We start from the raw sequence: 22,954 nt of genomic DNA, 5'->3' as shown, positions 1-22,954 counted from the left end.
CCCCTTGTCTGGATGATGCTTTAACAAGAAAATGGAAGAAGGGCTGGTCCCTCTTTCCTTCTAAATGATCCAGGGCTGAACTAAAGTTCTCTTAGATTCCCGCCCCCCCCTTCTGGCTTTTGTACTTGAATATGGAGAAAGACATTGCCTCTGTCTGGGGGCTCATTTCTCTATCCATTTTCAGCTATAACCACTTCCTCTTTTGGAGGGAAACCATTGGACTACGTCTACACTGGCATGATTTTCCGAAAATGCTTTTAACAGAAAAGTTTTCCGTTAAAAGCATTTTCGTAAAAATCGCGTCTAGATTGGCAGGATGCTTTTCCACAAAAGCACTTTTTGCGGAAAAGCGTCCGTGGCCAATCTAGACGCGGTTTTCCACAAAAAAGCCCTGATCACCATTTTCACAATCAGGGCTTTTTTGCGGAAAACAGTACTATGCTGTCTACACTGGCCCTTTTGCGCAAAAGTCTTTCGGAAAAAGACTTTTGCCCAAAGGGGAGCAGCATAGTATTTCCGGAAAAGCACTGATGATTTTACATGAGATTGTTAGTGCTTTTCCGGAAATTCAAGCGGCCAGTGTAGACAGCTGGCAAGTTTTTCTGCAAAATCATCTGATTTTGTGAAAAAACTTGCCAGTCTAGACACAGCCTTGGGGTGAGCGGATGAAGAAAGGCAAAGGAAGCCATTAACTCTTCACTGGCAAATTTCTCCTCAGATTTGACTTGTCCCCAATTCTCAGATCTGGCTCTCCCACTCTCTCTGGCTATGTCTACATTGCCATTTTTGGCGGTAGAAGATATGCAAATCGCATTCTCATTTGTATATCTTCTGCTGATCCTCTTTGCAGGAGAGGTTTTGCCACTAAAAGCCCCATGTGGACTAGAACATTTGTCGGAAAAAGAACCTTTTGTGCAAGAACCTGTAAACTCATAAGGGATCTTGTGCAAAAGGGGGTATTTTCCGACAATGACCCAGTCTACACCAGGCCTCTTACAAGCAAAACCTCTTCTGCAAAAAGGACTGAAAGAAGATATGCAAATCGCGCTCACTGCAAAAAAAAAAAAAAAAAAGTCAGTGTAGACGTAGCCTCAAATATTAAACCTTTTCTCTGTATTACGGAGTATTGCTCTGACATTGCCTCAGCGCTTCAGGCCCCCTTTCCATGTTCTGCTCCAGGGTGTTCATGTTTCAGAAGGAGGCATCAGTGTGTCTTATTACCCTGTGGTGTGAAGAACGCAGTCAAGGGAGAACCTAAATTCTCCAATAAGCAACTCTCATAATCAAATTCATAAGAATCAAATTCTCTCCTCACAGGTTAAGAAAAACCAACGTGTTTGGGCAAGTCACTCTGAGCGACTCTTTGAAAGAAATGTTGCCCCTGCAGCTGGTGATGGAGCTAAGCGAGGCTGCCCACTCACGGTTGCCCACCCGAAACCCATCCCCCGCTGCTGCCCTCTCCTATTTTCCTTGACCCCATTGGGCACAGTCTGGTTCCAACCTCCCCTGCCAAGGCAGAAAGTCTCGGCTCCTCACGATTATTTAGGCTCCACGGAAACCAATGGATCTTTGAAGATGCAGGCCAAGATTCGTGGGGCTCGTGGGCGTGGTAGACTGGGCAGCAGGGCAGGCTGGTGAGTGGGGCCCTCACTAGCCAGAGCTCAGTCACAGTCTGTGCAAAAATATCAGCCGGCTTGTTTTATTTAGGGTCCACATTTTGGACAGAGCAGGCTACTGAGCATCTCACAGGTGCTATGGGAACACACTCAGGCTCCGCTGTGGCTGGGGTGTTCCATGCCGGGCTCCAACCTGCCATGGCCACAGGAGGGGTCCAAACCCAGCCCCAATCTCTTGTGGCCAGAAGCCCCCCCCCCCCAACTTTGCTGCAGCTCGAACACAGCCATGACTGGGGTGCCCCTCCCCCAGCTACATCTCTGCTGCAGGTGGGGTACCCCAGCCCAAACTCAGCTGGAGTGCCCAGACCTGTGGGGTGGCTGGAGGTGCCACAAACCTCCATCCCTGGTCCCTGACCTGCTGTGGCTTAGACCAACTGCAACCAGGGCCCCCCTCCCTGACCTGAACCTAGCCCAGGGCTAGACCTGCCAGGGCTGGGGCGCCCTATCCAGTTTGAACCCAGCCATGGACAGTCTTGCCAGACCTGCCATGCTGCCCCCCTTCCTACCAGTGAGGTACCCCCCTCCCCAGCCCACAGCCAGATCTGCTGCAGCACCCTTTGCCTGGCCTGTACCTGGCTCCTGCCCAGAGATGCTGGGACGGGGACAGGCCTAGCCTGTGGCCACAGTGAGCCAGCCCTTGTGGCTCCAGACTCCCACTGGCAGTTTACACTAATTCGCAGTGAGGAGGTCCACAGACACAAAAGGATTTAGACTGAGACAAGAGATGGGAACCAACCCCCTTGAGTTCTTTCAGTGACACTGTGTGTGCAGAGGAGCCTCGGCGTGGCTGTGTCTCGATGGGTATCTAACCATCTGGCTGGGACCAGCTGAGCTACACAGGCTCCCTGGGTTAAGGTCACAGCAGCTGGTTATGAGGCCTGGAAATGGCAGCAGCCCCTCAATCAGCAACAAGCCGTGAGCGGCAGGGTGTTTTCATGGGCAGGCCAGCTTTGGGACTTTGCAGTCCAAGGGCCCAGCCCCACCCTTTCAACACACCCAGCTCAGAGCTGGAGGGAACATTTTTAGGTTTAAACTTTTTGAAACTTTGGAGCCAGAAGGGAAAGTAACAACCCAACCCATCCCCCACCCCATTCCAGCATCCTCAGGGTGCATCTACATGGCAGGGTTTTTCTGGAAAAACGACACTTATGTCCACACTGCAATTGTGTTCTTGTGACAGGTAATCAAAAGAACAGAGGGTTTTTTCTGGCAGCAGTAAACCTCATTCTAAAGGAAGACGCCTTCTTCAGAAAAAGACGTGTGTGGACAAGAAAGAGGGATTTTTTTTTTGAAAGAAGAGGCCTCCAGGAAAAAGCACAGATGCCCTGGTGGCCACCCCGTCCACAGTAATCCCAAATGAAATGCTACAGAGTGTCCAATCAGTGTGGACGCTCTCTGTCGAAAAATCAGATGGTTGTTTTGATGCACTTTGGCCATGTGGATGCTCTCTTTTGAAGAACACATTTGCTGCCGTAAGTCTAGATCAGTGTTTCTTAAATTTTTAAGACCGAGAAACATCAAACAATACATTTTCTTTATGAGGAACACCAAGATCTGCAGGGAAATATGCAAATGAGATTGTGGATCATGCAAATGAATCCCTCATTAGTATATTTTTTGCAGAGAAAACTGGTAGTGTAGACATGGCCACAGTGTATGTGTCTGGCTAGATGCTCACTGCTTCTCTAGTATATTCTCAATTAACACAGTATGTTGCCTTCTCCCCTGAAAAAGATCCCGTGTCCTTCTTATAAGCATAACTAGCTTCATCCGCTGACACCCCAGCTCCCTCTGTGCTGTTGGTTTATATTGTAGGAACAGGTCAATCCCACTTCTCTAGCCACGTGTTTCTGCACCTTTTGTCCTTTGATAGACGCCCCTCAGATCCGTTCGTAGCTGCCTCGTCCCTAAGCTGGGCAGCCTGATGCTCTTAGTTGCTCCTCCTCTGGACCCATTGCCTGGGCTTTGTCATCTCTGGCCCCTGGCTCTGAATGTTTTCCAGTTCCTCCAGGGCCCTTCACTCTAAGTCACCAGCCTCTAGATCCTGAAGAACCCATGCTCAGAGGGTCACTAATATGGTCCTTCCTGATCGAGGGGTACATGTCCAGCCCTGGATTGGGATTCAACAGACCTGGGTCTAGCACTTTCCAGTGGGGTGACTTTGGGCAAGACACTGTCCCTTTCTGTGCCTCAGTTTCCCCATCTGCCGAATGGGGATAATGAACCTTCTTTCCTTTGGAAAGTAGGTTGAGTGCTGCTGATGAGACAAGCTAGAGGCGCTTTGCCAATATATCAACTGTCGTTAATGTGGGGGAAGGAAAAAACTATCAGGGAGTCGGTCCCTCCTGTGTGAAAGAGTTTCTAGCAGGACCTGATTCCAGCTCAGGACCAGCATTAAAGTCTAGGAAGAGAAGGGTCCTTTATAGTGTCCATGCTAGTGCTTACACCAGTCCTGTTAACAATTCCCCCCTCCCCCAGTTACAGTGGCCTAATGTCTCAGGTGTTGGGGGAGGGGCAACCTTTATTGACTCACGAATGGGCTTGTCTGGCCTTACACTCTGCTAAGGACCGACAAGCTGGGTGGGGCCGAGGGAGCAGCCCCTGGGGCATTAGTGGCCAGCCGGCTCGGCCCCAGACCCAGCTGCCATTCAGTGGGGCTCCAGGGGAACCCCTCAAACACCCAGAGGGGCCGGCCAGGGCCAGGTCATCAGCCTTGCAGGGGAGGGGTAGGTGGAGCAAAGGCCTGTGGCAGGACCTCAGCCTATTGGAGGACAGTGATGACCTCACAGAGAGACTCTGACAACAGCCAATCAGGACAGAGGCGCAAGGCCGGGGCAAGTTCAGAGATTCCCGCGGTTTGGCAGCAGCGCGGCCCCTTCCCAGGGTCTCTGCGGGGCCAGGATGGAGAATTGGGACCGAGGGGCGGGGGCAGGAGGAGCCTCGTCGGCGTTTTCTACTTCCCTGCGGCCGGCAGTGCCGGACCCGGAGAGACGGTCGGAGCCTCAGAGAGGTTTGGAGCCTGCTCAGTTTGGTTCCCCTTTGCCCCCTCCCCTCCCTCTGTCTCGCCTTCTTCTGCGTCTTCCCCCCTTTCTCTGCCCCACCAAGCAGGGTGGGTGGGTGTTGGAGGGTTGGGGCAGTTGGAGGCCTCACTCAGAGCTGAGCTGGCAGAGCGCTGGGAGCCAGAGGTGACCTGGCCCGTCCTTTTGAACATCTGTTGAGCCCTCTCCCCTCCCCCTGCTGCCTCCGAGCTTCCAGTCTCGCTGCGGATTGGTCGAGTGGGTGGTTACTGACAGGGGAGACTTGTGGCTTTTTGTTCTCTTTAAAACTGTTCTCGGTGAGTCGTTATTAATGGTTCCCAGCCATGCTCGAAGGGCCTAACACGTGGGGCTCTGCAGGGGTCTGTTCTGGGACGGTTCTCTTCAATCTTCATCAGTGATTTAGATATTGGCATAGAGAGGGCGCTTATTAAGTCTGTAGATGATACGAAGCTGGGCGGGGTGGCAAGTGCTTTGGAGGAAGGGTCAGAATTCAAAGTGATCTGGACAAACTGGAAAAATGGTCTGAGGTAAATAGGATGAAGTTTAATAAAGACAAATGCAAAGTGCTCCACTTCGGAAGGGACAATCCACGTCACACACACAGAACAGGAAGTGACTCTCTAGGAAGGAGTCCTGCAGAAAGGGATCTAGGGGTCAGAGTGGACCACAAGCTAAATAGGAGTCAAAAGTGTGACACTTGCAAAAAAAAGCAACCATGATTCTGGGAGGCACTAACAGGAGTGTGGTGAGCAAGACAGGAGAAGTCGTTCTTCCGCTCTACTCTGCGCGGATTAGGCCTCACTTGGAGTCTTGTCTCCAGTTCTGGGCACCATGTTTTAAGCATGAATTGGAGAAATTGAAGAAGGCCTGGAGAAGAGCAACAAAAATGTGGAACAGTTTAGAAAACATGAGAGTGAAAGAACTGGGCTTGTTTAGTCTGGAAAGGAGAAGACTGAGAGGGGACATGAGAGCAGTTTTCAAGTATCTAAAAGGGTGTCACAAAGAGGAGGGAGACAAACTGTTCTCCTTGGCCTCTGAGGACAGGACAAGGAGCAATGGGCTGAAACTGCAGCAAGGGAGGTTTAGGTTGGACATTTGGAAAATGTTTCTGCCTGTTGGGAAAACTTCCTGTCAGTGTTGTGAAACACTGGAACAAATTGCCTGGGGAGGTTGCGGAATCTCCATCACTGGGGATATTTCAGAGCAGGTTGCACAGACACCTGTCAGGGATGATCTAGACGGAGCTGGGTCCTGCCGTGAGGGCAGGGAACTGGACTTGATGGCTTCTCAATGTCCCTTCCCATTCTACTGTTCTGTGATTCCCAGACCAGACGGATCAGTCCCAGACCAGCAGGGCTTGCGGGGGAGGTGTGTGTGTGTCGGCAGGAGGGGGAGTGATCAAGCTGTTTCTCTACCTACCTATCTCTGGGCAGTTCCCGAGTCTCTCTGAGGGCCAGGGCTGCTCACACACTTGCTGGCGGTGCCCATGAGCAGTGGTTGGGCTGTGGCTGGTTGTACAGCTCTGGGCTCTGATTGTCCAAGTGTCCCAAGGTGCTGGCTGGGGGCAGGACACCAGCCGTGTGGGGGGAGGGGACGGTGATGCCACAAAGGCCTGGGGGGAAAGAACTGGGGGGGGGGGGGCTGAGTTCATGGAGATTCCCTGACATCAGCTGCAAGGCAGGGCAGCCTCAGAAATATCCCTCCCTCCCCAGCCCTTTCTGGCTGTGTGGGAGCCCCCCAAAGAGGCGGGGCTGGAATCGCTCTGAGACCGACCCCTCGGGGGTGACCTGGGCCAGCCCTTGGGACGTCCCCTGAGACCTCTCGGCCGCCCCCTCTCCCAGTCTCACTGCTGATTGGCTGAGCAGGGGGCCATGGCGAAGGACGAGGTTTCCCAGCGGTGACCCCGGCTCCTCTTCCTTTGCAGGCTCCGCACGGCGGGGTCTGGCCTCGGGCTGGCCCTGCGGGGGGACCTGCGGGCAGAGCCCCACACGGGCGCGCAGACAGCGGGGAGGTGAGCATGGGCGAGCAGGGGGAGGCTGTTTTCCTTTAGCACTGGGGGTGGGGGGTGGGAAAGGGGAGACTGGGGACCCTTGGGCAGGGCTGTGTTGGGCAGGGCTGTGTTCCACCTCCAGGGTCAGGGCTGGGAGTGGAAGTTGATCTCAGGGCCTGGCTGGTTCTGGGAACCTCAAATCCCATCCCCTCCCCCTCACAACTCTCCCCTCCCCCACTATGGGATCCATCCACATTGACCTAGCCTGGAGAGACAAGGCCCTTCCCAAGAGCCAGGCCCCATGAATCCGACTCGCTACCCTGAGCACCAGGGCCCAGCCCCGGGGATGGGGATGGGGGCTCGTTGGCACAGCCTGGGCACGGGTCGTGAGGAGGGAGGCGCCTGGCCCAGGGGGGTTGGGAGCAGGACTCTGATGGGCCCCGTCTCCTCCCTTCCATCCCAGCTCAGCACACCCCCAGTAGGGAGCTTGGGACCCAGCTGGGACGGTCCCTCGGGGGCCCAGCCAAGGACACCGGCCGGCCGGCCAGGGAGGGGCCTGACCCCTCTGCCCACTGCTGCTGGGCCAGAGGTGAGGGACCCCGCTGGGCAATGGGCTGCTAGAGCAGACACCGGCAGAGGCCAGGCCGGGGGCCCTGTGGAAATGACCCGCCCAGGCTCCCACCGGCAATGGGAGTAGGGTTACCAGGTGAGTAAAAAATATCGGACACACTTGATCTCAGATGAGGGTGGGGGGCCGGGCCAGGAGGGAGGCAGGGCTGGCCGGGGGAGGGAGGGGGGTTGGGGCGGCCAGTGGGAAGCAGGCCTGACGGGGGGGGAACAGGTCAGGGGCAGCGGGACTGGACGGGGGAGATGGGGGGGAACCAGTCGACGGGAATCAGGGCTGGGGGTTAGGTGCAGAGGGGCTGGCCGGGGGACATCGGGGGGAGGGGGGGAGAACTGGCTGCCGGAAGCAAGGCTGGCAGGTGCAGCGGGACTGGCCGGGAAAGATCAGGAGGAGAAGTGGGGAGAACCGGCTGCCGGGAGGGTTGGGGGAGCGAATCGGCCGGCGGGGAGCGAGACGTAGCCGGGCATGTGCAGATCCCAGGGCGCTGCCTGTTCCGCACACGGTCCCGGCGCAGCGCCAGTGAGTTCTGCTGCGGCTGCACAAGGCGCTTGCCCAGCGCTCAGGAGCACAGACGGGGCTTCCCCTCCCCCCCAGGCGTCACTCCAACCAGAGGCTCCCAGCGCCGATCGCGCCCCCCTCCCAGCCCCTCCCCCACACCAGGCTTCCGTCGGGCGCCCAGCCGGAAAACCAGAAAGTCCCGACATTGCTCATGCCCGGTGAGTTCTGACTGTTCTCACCGGGCAGAGGGCACAAAAACTGGACTGTCTGGTCGGACACTGGACACCTGGGACCCTGAATGGGAATCCTGGGGCAGCCGGATGCTGTGGGGGAACAGCTGGCATGGGGGGGGGGGAGGCGGTAGCAGCTCCTGCAGTTATAGGCCAGAGGGGTCTGGCCCTGGGGGCCCTAGAGAGGCGCCGCCCAGGGCCAAGCCCCCACTGCCCCCTGGGTCCCGGGCCCCGCATATGACAGGCCCTTGCTGTCTTGGGACAGGAGGAGCCCGGCCACGGGGATGCACCAGCTCCCCCACCCCCAGCTTGGCTCCAGGGCCGGTGTTGCCTGCGGGGAAGGAGCTGCCAGCGGGAGTAGGAGCATCAGTCGGAGCTTTTCCTGCTCATGCCGGGACTGGAGGCACAGACCCGACCCGGCCCTGGACCGGGCACCAGGGGAGAAGGAGGAGCTGCCCCTCCCCCCCGCGGGGGATAGAACCTCCCCTCCCCCATCTCCTGTCCCTGGACAGGGACCTGCACAGCCCAGTGAGTCAGGGCCAGCTTATGGACTGTAGCCATTGGGCTGCACAGCCCTGACTAAAGGGGCAAGGTACCGACACTGGCCATTGGGCCACACTGGTTGGACTAAAGGGGCAAGAAACTGACCTTGGCCATTGGGCCAAACTTCCCTTAGAAAAGGGGCAATGTACTGACACTGGCCATTGGGCCACACTGCCCTTTGAAAAGGGGCAATGTACTGACACTGGCCATTGGGCCACACTGCCCTTAGAAAAGGGGCAATGTACTGACTCTGGCCATTGGGCCACACTGCCCTTAGAAAAGGGGCAATGTACTAACACTGGCCATTGGGCCACACTGCCCTTAGAAAAGGGGCAATGTACTGACACTGGCCATTGGGCCACACTGCCCTTAGAAAAGGGGCAATGTACTGACTCTGGCCATTGGGCCACACTGCCCTTAGAAACGGGGCAATGTACTGACTCTGGCCATTGGGCCACACTGCCCTTAGAAAAGGGGCAATGTACTGACACTGGCCATTGGGCCACACTGCCCTTAGAAAAGGGGCAAGGTACTGACACTGGCCATTGGGCCACACTGCCCTTAGAAAAGGGGCAAGGTACTGACTCTGGCCATTGGGCCAAACTTCCCTTAGAAAAGGGGCAATGTACTGACACTGGCCATTGGGCCAAACTTCCCTTAGAAAAGGGGCAATGTACTGACTCTGGCCATTGGGCCAAACTTCCCTTAGAAAAGGGGCAATGTACTGACACTGGCCATTGGGCCACACTGCCCTTAGAAAAGGGGCAATGTACTGACTCTGGCCATTGGGCCAAACTTCCCTTAGAAAAGGGGCAATGTACTGACACTGGCCATTGGGCCACACTGCCCTGAGAAAAGGGGCAATGTACTGACACTGGCCATTGGGCCACACTGCCCTTAGAAAAGGGGCAATTACTGACTCTGGCCATTGGGCCACACTGCCCTTAGAAAAGGGGCAATTACTGACTCTGGCCATTGGGCCAAACTGCCCTGAGAAAAGGGGCCAGTACAGACTCCACCCACTAGGCCGCTCTGCTCTAAGGCAAGCTCTGCCAGAGGGAAGCTGGGAGCCTGCAGGCTTTGTGGCGGGAGAAGCTGCCGTCCCCTCGGAACCAGGTGCAGGCTGCACCCAGCGACCCAACAGAGACGATTCCAGCCCAGAGACGGGGAGTGTCACGGCGCAGACTGAAGACTGAACAACCCACCCAGTAACCAGGACCAGGCGAGGTCACACACAGGACCAGGGCAGCGGAGGAGGAAACCGGCCGGCCAGGGCATAGAGGGACCTGCTGAACCTCGGGGATCTGCTGAACCTAGAACAGACGAAGGGGCCTCCCCGTCGCGCCGCTTCCACCAGACCCGAGCTCGGGCTGCCGGTGCCCTTCAGCCAGGACGCCAGGCACAGAAGCCCCAGCAACCGCGGCACCTCGCAGCCCTGCCCTGGGCGTCGGAGGCCTGGCCAGGCCCTTCCCAGGGAGACTCCCATCCAGTGCAGATCCCTACGGCGGGGGTGGGGAACCCCCTGAAGGTCGGGGCTCTACCCTGCGTTGGGGGCCCACGCTGGGGAGGGGAGGGGGGCTGTTTCTCACTTGTGTGCAGCCCCCCATAGATTTTTCTGTGGGTCAGTGGCCTCGACCCAGCAAAGGTTCCCCACCCCCGCTCTGTGGGGGGTAAAGGTCCCTGGGAACCTGACTAGGGCCCCACCCATTTCACAGCCAGGAGACATGCAACGGGGGGAGAGGAGGGGATGGGGGAATGGCGAGGGGAGTCTGAGCTCCCCATGTGGCGAGGGGCCTGGGGCATCAGCTGCTCCCTGACCTGGCTGGGATGGGACAGGAGTTGTCCTGCCCCAACACGGGCACTCGTGGAGGGGGCAGATCAGAGCCACCCTGAGGGGCAGGGAGAAGTGAGGGTGGGACGGCTCTAGCTCTGCCCCACAGGATGCTGGGAAGTGAAATTGGCACTCCTGGGACGCCCCCACCCCCATTGCACACAATCCTAGTTTGGGCCAGGACCCAGCCGGTCATAGAGCTGGGAAATTTCCCACGGATGCCCCCGGGAGTGTGCCAGGGAGCAGCGTGGACACGGTCTGGCTGTGAAATGGGCGAGGTTGCAGGGGGACGCGATGGGGCCCTAGTTCCGGCGTATTCCCTGGAAGTTGTGGGAAAGGGTCTGCCAGAAACTCCTGGCCCTGTTGGTCTCCAGGGTCATTGGGGAATCCCCTAGTGCAGCCTTTCTCCAGCTGGGGCTCCCCACCCAAAAGGGGGTCCCAGGGCCAGTGGAGGGGGCTCGCGAGCAAGGTCACTGGCCGCCTGGGTTTTCCCAGCCATGACCTCGTCTTCAGGCCGCAAATCTTCCTCTGGGCAGATGTTTGGAAATATTAAAAACTGTCGGATTTCTCCCGGCTTTCCCAGCTGAGTGGCTGGAGAGCAGCGGCTACTGTCTGGCCATCCGGTTTGGGGGCAGCCCCATTGACAGCAGCAGCACAGGAGGAAGGGAGGCCTGGTCCGGTGTTGCCACCCTTCCTTCTGCACTGCTGCTGGCGGGGGGGCTGCCTTGCCATCTGGGTGGCTGCAGAGCAGCGGCCCCTGGCAGGTCACCCAGCTCAAAAGTCAGCGCCACCACCAGCTGCAGCGCAGAGGGAAGGGGGCAGTGCTGCAGGGTGTGGGGCTGCCTTCTGAGCTGGATGGCTGGAGAGCAGTGGCTGCTGGCCAGGGGCCCAGCTTAGACGACGGCGTCCCTGCCAGCAGCAGCACAGAAGCAGGGTGGCTCCGTGTTGTGTCACTCCTACTTCTGCACCACTGCTGGCGGTGGCCCTGTCCTCCGAGCTGGGCGCCCCAGGAGCAGCCACGACTCTCTGGTCACCCGCTCGGCCGTCAGTGCTGCCCCAAGAGCGGTGCAGCAGGAAGTGCAGGAGGGGCGGGATTGCAGCACTTCCTTCAGCACCGCGGCGGGTGTCAGCCCTGCCTCCCAAACCGGGTGACCAGACAGTGGGTGCCACTGGCCAGGGGCTACCTCAGAGGGCAGCGCCGATACCAGCAGCAGCACAAACTAGGGGTGTCAACATGTGTAGCTGGCTACATGATTAACCGATACGTCTGGGCTTATTGGTTAATCCTGTCGCCTCCACACACCCCTCCCCCAGCTGCCTCAGGAACAGAAGCAGCAAGAGGGGGGGAAGGTGGGAGCTGGTGTCTGCGGGGATCCAGCTATTAAGCTGCCTCCCTATGAGCACCAGATCCCATGGAGCTGCCTGGCCCGCACCATGGGCTGCTGCCTCTCATAGAGATGCAGCAACACGGAGGGTGAGGGAGTCAGGCAGGAGCTGGTGCACACGGGAATCAGCTTTTAAGACAGCTCCCCATGTGTATCAGCTCCTATGGAACCACGTCTCACCCATCCCCCTCCACTGCTGCCTCCCTATCAGCGTGGGGGCAGGGCAGACATGAGATGAGATGTTCGGGGAACTATCTTCTAAGCCGGCTCTCCACACAGACCAGCTCCATGGAGCCCCCTTTCCTCCCTCGCTGTCTCACATAGAGGCGAGGGGGATGGGGGGTTGCTCGAGGGGAGCTGATTTAAAATCTAGTTCTCCGTGAGCACCAGTTCTGCGGAGCTGCCTGCTCCTGCCTCTCACGCTCCAGAGGAGGCTGCTGCAGAGCAGCCTCTGTCCGGGGCTGGCACAAGCTCTCGTCGCACAGAGGCTGCTGTGTGGGATGCCGGTGCAGCCTCTGTCTGCTGTGTGGGATGCCGGTGCAGCCCCTCATTGCTGACTCAGGCCCCAGGGACTATCGAATAATCGTGGAATTGCTACAGTTTGATGCAGTGACATGATTGTTCAGTGACTCCCTGTCTGACATCCCTAGCAAACAGGGAGGGGGGCCCTGGACGATGCTCCCCTCATCCTTCTCTGCCATCGCCGGCAACAGCGCCGCCACTCCCGCCGGGCAGCTGGACAGTCCGTGCTGTCTCCGGTAACAGTGCAGAAGGCAGGTGGGCTGCTGCAGCTTTGCCTCCCTGCCTTCCGCGCCGCTGCTGCTGGGTAAGGATGTTAAATAACGATTCATGGACAAGTTGAGGAGTCAATGGAATTTCCATTGGCTACTCGACTAGTCGATGGGCACTTTCTGCACTTTGAACTGGACAAGGGCCCCAGCAGGGCCTCCTGTGCACTTCAAAACGGGAACTCCGTGTGCAGCCCGGGGCCAGCAGGAAGTTCCACTGACTCGGCTTTACGAGGGGCCTTCCGCTTTGAAAGGCTCAGGATCCTGGAGGCTCTTGTGCATTTCTAAGTGGAAGCACCTGCATGGAGCCTGGAGTCAGTGGGGGACTCAGACCCCTGGCAACCCCGAGGTCCATGTGGCGCTGCTCCTTTGGAGAACCCCCTTTTCACCCCTTTTCCCATGAGCAGGCAGCGCCAGCACCACCAGCAGCGCAGAAGGTAGGGCGGCCTGGTGTGGCGGTGCCTCCCTTCCCTCTGCACTGCTGCGGGTAGAGGCTCTGCCTACTAATGGGGAGGCTGAGGAAGTTATAAAGGTCAGGTGCCCAACCTGGATGGCAACCCCACCGCCAGCAGCAACGCAGGAGGGAGGGAAGCTGGTCTGATATCGCCACCCTCCCTGCTGTGCCGCTGCTGGCCGTGCCTCTCACTTCTCAGCTGGGCAGCTAGAGAGCGCAGGCACCATGTGCACAAGGCCGCCTGACCCAGCAGAGCCACCCTCCCTTCCGTGCCACTGCTGGGGGCAGCCCTGCCTGCCACACTGATGCTACATCTAGACAACAGGCTTTTGTCCACAGAAGTTTTGTCGACAGATACTGTGGACAAAGCTTCTGTCAACAAAGAGCGTCTAGACTACGTCCAGTTCTGTAGACAGAGCAAGCCGCTTTGTCAACATGACAGTGTAGACGCAAAGGGCAGTGGAGATGCAATAGCGCCTTCTGGCGACAGAACTCTCGACAAAAGGCGTTATTCCTCGTAGAATGAGGTTTACAGCTGTCGACAAAACAGCGGAGTCAACAGAACTCAGCAGCAGTGTAGACGCAGGTATAATTGTGTCGACAAAAAGTCCACTTTTGTCGACAAAACCCTGTAGTCTAGACATACCCTGAGTGGCCTGCGAGAGGCCCATGCTGGCAGGACTCCCAGCTGCAAAGTCACCACCAGCAGCAGCACAGGAGGAAGGGAGGCCTGGTCTGGTATCTCAGCCCTTCCTTCTGTGCCGCTGCAGGCGGTGGCGCTGCCTTTGGACCTGGGCGGCAGCAGAGCAGCGGCTGCTGTTGTGGGGCCCAGTTCGGAGGGGCCCCACTGAGCAGCGAGTGAGGGGTGGTCACTGACGGGTCCCCCAGCTCAGAAGTCAACGCCGCCCCAGCAGCAGCGCAGAGGCAGGGTGGCCTGGCATGTTGTTGCCACTGTTCCTTCCGCACTGCTGCTGGCAGGGCTGCCTTCTCCGCTGGGGACCACAGAGCAGGGGCCACAGGGGGGGTGCCCAGCTCGGAGGGCAGCTCCGCTCCCAGCAGCAGCGCAGAAGGAAGGGGGAGTGGCTGCCATTGCATCCTTCCCTCTGCCCTCTGCTGGGGGCATCGCTCCCTTCCAAGCTGGGTGGCCAGAGCGAGCGGGATCCCAGCTGTGGGGTCAGTGCCAGCAGCAGCAGCAGCTCAGGAGAAGTGGAGGCAGCGATGCCGTTGCCACCCTTCCGTCTGCGCCGCTGCTGGCCAGGTTGGGGGCAGAGAGCAGCTGCCCCTCCAGCCGCCCAGCTCGGGAGGCCAGGAGAGATCAGGGACATTTCTTCTTATTTCCAAACTCCGCTGGGATGGGGACCTGGGGACTGAACACGAGGCCACGGCTGGGAAAGCCCAAATGTCCGGTGCCCCCGTGAGCGACCCTCCTGCCCTCGCCTTGCCGCCCCCTTCTGGGCAGGGACCCCCAGGGGGAGAAACGCTGCACTAGGGGATTCCTCTACGACCCCGAGGGCCACCACGGCCAGGAGTTCCCGGCAGCCCCTTTCCCACCACTTCCACGGAGGAGGCGGCAGGTTCTCAGGGGAGGTTTCCCCGACTCAGAGATCTGCCTGGATGGAGAGTGGAGGAGCAAAGGGAGGGCCTGGCCAGGAACGCCCAGGGCCAGGGCAGGGCTCACACGGCAGCACCCATGGCAGGGAGTGGCCAGAGACTCCTGTGAACCGACGGGTATGAAAAGAAACCTGCTGCTCAGCCAGGCCCAAAACTCTGTGTCTGCCGGCCACTGGGGCCAGCCCAGATGTATCCAGCCTCCCGCTGACTCTGGAGTCCCTGCTGCCTTCTCCTGCATTGCGGGGAAGAGGAGAAGTGATTCGTGGTGTCCGAGAGATGCTCCCTCGATGCCAAAATCTCCACCCGCCTCAGGAGCCAAGTAAAAGAATGTGAGACTGGTTTAAAATAAAGAGATTGAAGAGAAATAACCCGATCATTGATTGTACGAGCTTTGCTTTCTTGCCCTTAAGCACATGCTCGGGTTGGTCTCAGCCATTCTCTGCAAACCAGAGGACTTGAAAAACTTTTCTTGTGACAGCTGAGGGGGAGGCGACACCCCAGGGCCTGTGGGGACAGAGCGGTGCATGCAGCCCACAGGCACAGAAGGGGAGTTGCCTCAGGAAAAGCCCTTCCAGACTCCTGGCTGGAGCAGTCATGACTAGCAGTCAGAGCAGGGGCTGTGGGTCACAGCTGGGGTCAGGAGTCCCAGAGCAGCCCAGAGGCCGGTCTCATGGGCTCAGATTTGAAGGGCCAAAGGAATCATCATGCTCATCTGATCTGAGCTCCTGCACCTTGCAGACCCCAGAACCTTCCCCACCCCTCCGGTCCCAGCCCCACTTGCCCTGGCTGTTACTGACGCCCTCACGTCACGGCTCAGTGATGGCAAGGGATGGAAAATCCCCCATTGCACGACTTGGACTCTGCAGAGGGGGGCAGCCGCATCCACCCAACCCTCACGGGCTCTGCACATCTGACCCCTTGACAAGCCCTTCCCCCCCCCAACTCGGGGTCAATCGGAGCAGGCGTGTTCTGGCCGGAGCCCCCAGCCACACGGCGGGGAAAGAATTGTCTGGAGCAGCTCAGCACTGGGGAGCCCCCGTTTCCCTCTGCGGAGCGCGGGGCAGCCGGTCCAATTCCTCCCACCCATGTCAGTCCAAGGGCCGCCGATGGGAGCTGGCAGCACAAACGCTCCCATTCCCGCCCCGTCGCCTGAGCCCCCGTGTCCCTGGGCCCAAGCCCTGGGCCCTGCTGGCCGAGGAGCAGGGACTCCGACCGCCACACGCTGAGCCCCCAGGAACAATCCCCGCCCTGGGCCCCTTCCTAGCAGCCCTGGCGTCTCTCCCCTCACGCGGCCTGTGGGCACGGCCCGTCCGAGGGCCTCCCTGGCTACGGCTGCTGCTGGAGGCTCCTGCCCCCTCGGCGCCCCTGGGCCCGGAGCTCCCTGCGCATCCTCCTCCTCCTGCAGTCGGCCCGGCCTGAGCGGCTCCAGAGGCTTTTCTACTCCGCTCCCTCGGGGGGCAGGCCCAGCAGGACGGGGGGGCTGATTCGCAGGGCAGGGTTGATGCCCCCCCAGCCCCCGGTCATCTGAAGCAGGGGGCTGAGCCCGCCAAAGCTCATGATCCCACCTGCATGTTTTATTGGTCTGTAAAGTGCTCCCAGGCCATTTGTTGTGTGACCAGAGCGAGGGCTGAGGAGGAAGGTCCGGCCTGGGGCTCACAGCCGGTTGTGCTGGGGGGGTGTGAGGCAGAGGATGCAGGCCAGGCAGAGGCCTAAGAGGGTCTGTCCATGGCCAGAGAGGGGATCCCAAGGAGCGACTGTCTCGAGTTGCAGCTGGGGAGCTCTGGGGTGGGTATTAGGGGAAACGATTTCACTGAGGCTGGGGAAACGCTGGAGCGGGAGGCCTGGGGAAGGGGGGAATCTCTGTCCTGAGAGGATTTTAAGGCCAGACCTGACAAAGCCCTGGCTGGGGTGAGTGAGTTGGGCTGGGCCCTGCTCTGAGCAGGAACAGGACGAGCTGACTCCTCAGGGCCCTTCCAGCCCAGTGATTCTAGGACTCTGCACAGGGGCAGAGAGGGGGGTCCCAGGAGAGGTTCCCAGGAGCACCAGGCCTAGAGGCTAGAAGAGGGATGTGAGGGGAGCACTGGGCACTGGAACTAGGACGTGGTTTCTCCTGGGCGTGTGTGTTGCTTTTGCTCACACTCAGCTGAACAGCAACATTTCCTCCATCATCATCGTCATCATCAGACTAGTGAACACAACAGCCCCGACCTGCTCCCGGGGGGATGCTCAAAGGAAGCACCAGAAACCACGTCGGCTGGTCCAGCTGCCCCTGAAACACAGGCCAGGGGGTGAAGATTTTCTACCCGTTAACTCTGCATCCTGTGTCACCAGTGCACACACAGCCCAGCACTGCCTGTGCCCCCCGTCCAAACCCCACCCCCCGTCTCCCGCAGCCTAGAAACTTCCCCACCCAGACACCCCCACGAGACCAGCTAGTCTCCTATTATCAGTCACCAACCCCCCATGTACCTGAAAAACTGCCAGTCTGTGCTAATCTCTGCCCTATATCCCAGACTGCCAGTCTGTGCCCCACACACAGAGCCCCCTCTGCCAGCCCATGCCCCACATCCTTGACTAACTGCCAGTCTGTGCCCTAGGGAGCCCATTGTTCCAGCACCTATCCTATGTCCCTGACTGCCAGTCTGTGCCCCACAAATAGAGCCCCCTTTCTACCTCCTAACCCACATCCCCGACTAACTGCCAGTCTGTGCCCCACAGACAGAGCCCCCCCCCCACTCCCTACCCCCGCCAGACCCGGTGGTACAGGGTGTACGAGGCTCAGGGTCAATTTGCCCTCCCGCCTGGCTTTTCTCCATGGCTGCTGAGGGACTCCCCCTGCACCCTCCCACATTGGGCCCAGCTCTCAGGGTCAGGCTGTGATGGGCGACAGGGTCACCGCTCCCTGCTGTGTCCTGTCCAGCCACAGGCCGAGGGGGAGCCGCACCCGGCTGGAGTCCTCCCGCCCTGAGCCAGAGCTGATCCGGGGGGTCAGACACTCCCTGCAGCACCCAGCGCCCAGGAGAATGTGGATGGTAAGTGGGGTCGGGGGCCATGGTCGTGCGGAGCTAGAGAATTCTCGGTTCCTTGGCCCCCAGCGAAATCTCCCCCGACATTCCCAAGAGGAGCGGGCAGGGAGAAATTTATAAATCTCAACTACCCACCCGGAGAAATAAAAAAGCCAATTGAAAGAGCCAGACAAATACCTAGAAACCATCAACTTCAGACAGACCCAAAAAAACCAGCAATAGAACACCACTTGTCATCACCTACAGCCCCCAACTTAAACCTGTCCAACACATTATCTATAAACTACAGCCTATCCTGGAAAGGATACTAAACTCCGAGAGGCTCTGGGAGACAGACCCATAGTCTCCTATAGACAACCACCTAACCTCAAGATGATTCTTACCAACAACCACAGGAAATACCACACTAATACCAACCCTGGTACCTTCCCTTGCAATAAACCCCGTTGCCAGCTTTGTCCACATAGTCACTCTGCTGATACCATTATTGGACCTAACCAAGCGAGTTATAAGATCAAGAACACATATTCCTGCGCATCCAGAAATATAATCTATGCTATCATGTGCCGAAAGTGTCTGTCTGCTATGTACATTGGACAAACGTCTCAGACACTTTGCCAAAGGATCAATGCCCACAAAACAGACATTAGACAGGATCGCAAAGAAAAAACAGTTTCTTGCCATTTCAACCAGAAAGGACACTGTCTCAACGACTTGATCACCTGCATCCTGCTTCAAAGGCCTTTTAAGACTGCACTTGAAAGAGAATCCTCTGAACTGTCATTCATGCTCAAATTCGACACTTTACACTTAAGTTTAAATAAAGACTCTAATTACCGTACCCATTACAAAGATAGCTTCCCCAATTATCACCTCTAATATCATTAGCTCACAGACATTTACCTCCCCCCTTCCCCTTTCTGTTCTGAAATTTGATTAGTGTAACCCCCAAGGAGATTACTTGGATTCCCGGGGCCTTGTCTGCTGGCAGCTCAGGGAGAGGCTCTGAGTTTGCCTTGGCTCCCCCTCCCTACCAGGGCCAGAGTCTGCCCGGCAACCCATGGGGAGTGAGATGCCCCTCCCAGGGGGAAGGAGAGACCATTGTTGAGGGGAGTCTGGAGCCAGCCAGGGAAAGGGGAGGACTGGCTGTGTGGGAGCTAGTGAACCCCAGGCCTGCATGCAGGGTTCCCCCTGAGAACTAGCCTCTAGGGACCGGAAGGCAGGATCCCTCAGCTGGGTTTATGTCTCCACTGGTGATTCCCAGTTGTGGAGTTTGCTGGGAGGCTTCCCCGGCCAGGCTGAGTTGGCTCCAGCTCCCTGGGTGAGAGAGTCACTGCATGGTCAGCTCAGCTCTAGCAGCAAGTTCAGGGCTGCTGCCTGCTGTGTGGGTCTGAATGCTGGGCTGGGAGGCTGTAGTTTTGAATTTTGGTGCAGTTGTGTGGTCTGCATCTTGAGCCCTGCACCCCTTCGCGGTGAGGGGGAATCCTGGGACCGAGCAGCCTGGTTCCTGCTTGAAGAGGACCCCTGTGAGAAGAGAGCAGCCCTTTGCAGTGACTGAGTCATCTCTCAACCTGAGGCTCATCCATGGAGTGTGTGAGTGCACCAATTTTTAGTTAGTCAGGCAGGGAATTTGTTTGGGGATTTTATTACCTGCAGCATATTAAACTGTGGAGGGATTTACTGCCTTCTCCCATTTGTGAGTCCTTTGGGCTGTACTGGACCTAGACAGCCCCACTGCTAAACCACTGCAGAGAAGGATTGTGTGGTCAACAGTCATCAAGGCCCCAACAAAGTACATGTACCAACAGGACACTGACCTCACAGTTGCTGGGCACCGGTGACCCTAAAAATAGTGTTTTACCCTGTTCTGTTATAATTGTCTCCTGTTTAATATAACTGTGTTTATTATAGTGTATGTGTTTGTGTTATTTTCTGGGAGTCTCCAACTATCTGGCAAATACGTGGGGATTATCCTGGGCTAGAATTTTCCTCCCAAGCTGCCCTGGTGACCCTGCTAGGAAGGAGTGAGGGGGGTGGAGGCACCGCCAAGTACATCAATCAGAAAGAATAAAATTGAGTGGGTGGCGGGATCCAGAAGAACCCAGACCTATCCATCCGAACCTGAAAGGAGATTGGCTTTAAAAGAAGGTAACCAGGTGGAGAGGGGGCGCTACATGTCATTTTCATATGTGTTCATTTTTTTAATTGTATCCTTTGGTATATATGGTTGTGACAATTTTCTTCCACTATTTGATCTGAGGAAGTGGGTCTGGCCCACGAAAGCTCCTCACCTAATAAACCATCTTGTTAGTCTTTAAAGTGCTACATAGTCCTGTATTTTGTTTCAAATAAACCTTCAGTTCGACTTCCAATTGAGAGTCACGTCTGGCTGTGGATGGGGGTGCAGGCCGGTGACCCCCCCCCCCCCCCCACAGCCCGTGACAGAAACAAAGAGCCAGGATGTGCGAGATGGGGCCTCCTGTCTCCTCCCCCCACCCTGAGTTAACAGGGCTTCCCCCTCCCCTTTGAGCTTGTGCGGAGGCAAGTGACAGGGCCTGGCTGCAGGGTTTGTGCTCGTGCTTGAGGATTAAACCTGAGCTGCCTGCTCAGTGGCGGCCCCCACAGACCCTTCCATAGCCCGGCCGGCAGAGCGAGGGCTGTAGCGGGCGCTCAGCTAGTGACCCTCGGGGGCTGGCTGGACTCTGGCTCCAAGGGGAGCGTCTCTTCCCTCCCCTGGCTGGGCAGAGCGAGAGAAGGGAGGAAGGGCTTGGGGGCTCCCAGCCCGAACCCAGCTGCAGCCAATACACTGGGACCTGTGGGTGCCTGGACATGTCCCTTCCCTCACCCTTGGTCCCAATCCTGCTGTAGCTGGGATCTTCCACGGGCCGGTCACCCCTTCCTAGCCCGAATCCCCAGGCCCAGACCTGCCCGGGCAGACTCTCCTACCTGGTGTGAACCCAGCCATGGTTGGTCTTCTCACACCTGTTGTGTCTCCCCTGCTCTGGCCCAACCCAGTCCAGGACCGGCCCTGCTGTGGCTGGGGAGGGAGGCCTGTCCTGGGGCCCATGAGCAGGGGAGCCCCAGACACTGACCCAGCCCTTGTGGTTGCCGACTCTGCCTGGGAGCGGGGCCCAAAGGGGACACCGGCCGTCGTGCCCGGGGCCGTGCACCCGTCAGACAGTGGCCGGCTGGGCCTGCTGGTCCCCAAACACGGGAAAGGCTCCCCTGCCAGTGCTGAGCCTGGGTGGCCCATGGCTCCCGTTCCGGTCCCCTCCCCCACAGGAGCCCAAATGCCCCCTCTCCTCCATTGCTCCCCTCGGAGGCAGGTTTGTAGCCGGGTTGCTCCCGAGGGAGGTGCAGGAGCGAGGACCAAGCCGAGGGGCTGCCGAGGCCTTTTCCATTCTGTGGCAGAGGCTGGTACTTCCTGTGTCCCAAACAAGCTTCACCGCACAGGCCCCCCTGGCTCGCTGGCCCAGCGGTGCCTCCCTGGTCTGTCCCTGGGGCTGGGGCACAGCCCATGTCCCTGGCTGGAGCCCCGAGCGGGGAGGCTGGGCTGATGCCGCTCTGTGTGGGGTGTGACCCCGCTGCACAGCGCCAGGGCGACATTCAGAGACACCCGCAGCCCCACAGCTCCCCGTGCAAAAGGGGCACAAACCTACAGACACGGCACTTGCAAACCAGCCCGTGTGCAGACACCTCGCACGGCCGCTCGGATCTGGAAGGGGAGGGGGTGGGAGCCAAAGTGACCAGGCCCAGCCTGTCCGACCCTCCCCCGGTTCCAGTGCCACTGGCCTCCCCGTGTTCCCTCTGCGAGCAGCCTGGGATTTACCCAGCCCGGTGGCTCCACCCTGCAGCACGAGGCCCCTTCCCCCGGGGCGGGCAAAGCCCCCTCACTCCAGTCCATGCTGCGGGGGGGTTTGGGGCCATCTCACCTCCAGCGCCCGTGTGACGCTGCTCTGTCCCCGTGAGCAGGGCTGCCGAGAGGGGCTTTACTGGGGGGTTGGGGGGGGCTGGGCTGCGTTTCCCACCCACTCTCCAGGGTCTCCCTCCTCTCTGGCTCCGCAGAAACAGCTGCAGCCCCTCCCTCCGCAGCCTGGCCCAGAGGCAGAAACCAGCCTTGGCCAGGGGAGCAGCTGCAGAGAGGAAGGTTTCGGGGGATCGGGGGCCTGCGGACAGAGGAATGTGAACACTTGGGGTGGGGGTGGGGGTGGGGGGGTCATTTACGTGGGTTTGGTACCTGGGCGAGCCATGGGAGTGACTGAGCTGTACCTGAGAGACTGGACTCAACTCCGGGCTGGAGGACCCTCCCCCCCCCCCCCCCGAATCCTTTGGCTCACCGGGTTCCTGTTCCTATGGCCCTGTGCTGGGATGGAGCAGTCAGAAGGAGAAGGCAGGGGGCTGCTTTACTCCACCCCTACCTGTCCCCTGCCTCTCCCTCCTGCCCACAGCCCCTAGCGGAGTGACTCACCCGCGCCCTTCCCAACGGCCAATGGGAGAGCCGTGCCGGCTACGCACTGCCCAGGCTGTTCCTGCATTGGCACCTCAGGTACAGAAGGTGGAGGCCTGCCAAGACGTGAGAACGCTCTGCCAGTAATGGCTTGTGTTAAAACCCCCCAGAGTCATTCAAACTAATTACTCCCCAGGGCTTCCCGGGGCTCTATGTCCAGGTAGCATGGCCTCAGTAATGGAGCCTGCCTCAGACTATTTTTGAGGCTTCCCCGCAGAGGGCATCCCCACTATACATCTCCCCAGTATATGTTGGTTCCACACTAGCGTCATTAGGAACTGTTGCGTTATACATCTTCCTACATGTCAGAGGCAAAATGATTCCATGCCACAAATGGAGAGTTAAGTAGCAGGGACGACAGAGAAAGATGCTTCTCCTACTGCTGGATTTCCAGAAGTTTGTAACTTACTTCACAAAATAGAAATCCACTGTATATTTTAGAGAGTTTGCATGTCTGCCTGTCTGTGAGTCTATTTGTTCAAGAACTCCTCCTAACATTATTTGCTTTTTTCACTGCTGCTGCACACAGAGCGTTTGTTTTCAGAGAACTATCCACGATGACTCCAAGATCTCTCTTGAGTAGTTGTAGCTAAATAGGCCCCATCCTATTGTACAGTTGGGATTGTTTTTTCCAATGTGCATTACTTTACATTTATCCACATTCCATTTCATTTGACATTTTGTGGCCCAGTCACTTAGTTTGGTGAGATATTTTTGAAGTGCTCTGCAGTCTGTTTTGGTCTTAACTATCT

This window comes from Pelodiscus sinensis, chromosome 19, assembly GCF_052426305.1.
Source record: "Pelodiscus sinensis isolate ZL-2025 chromosome 19, ASM5242630v1, whole genome shotgun sequence".
Classification (NCBI taxonomy): Eukaryota; Metazoa; Chordata; order Testudines; family Trionychidae; genus Pelodiscus; species Pelodiscus sinensis.
Note: the sequence above shows the minus strand (reverse complement) of the source record.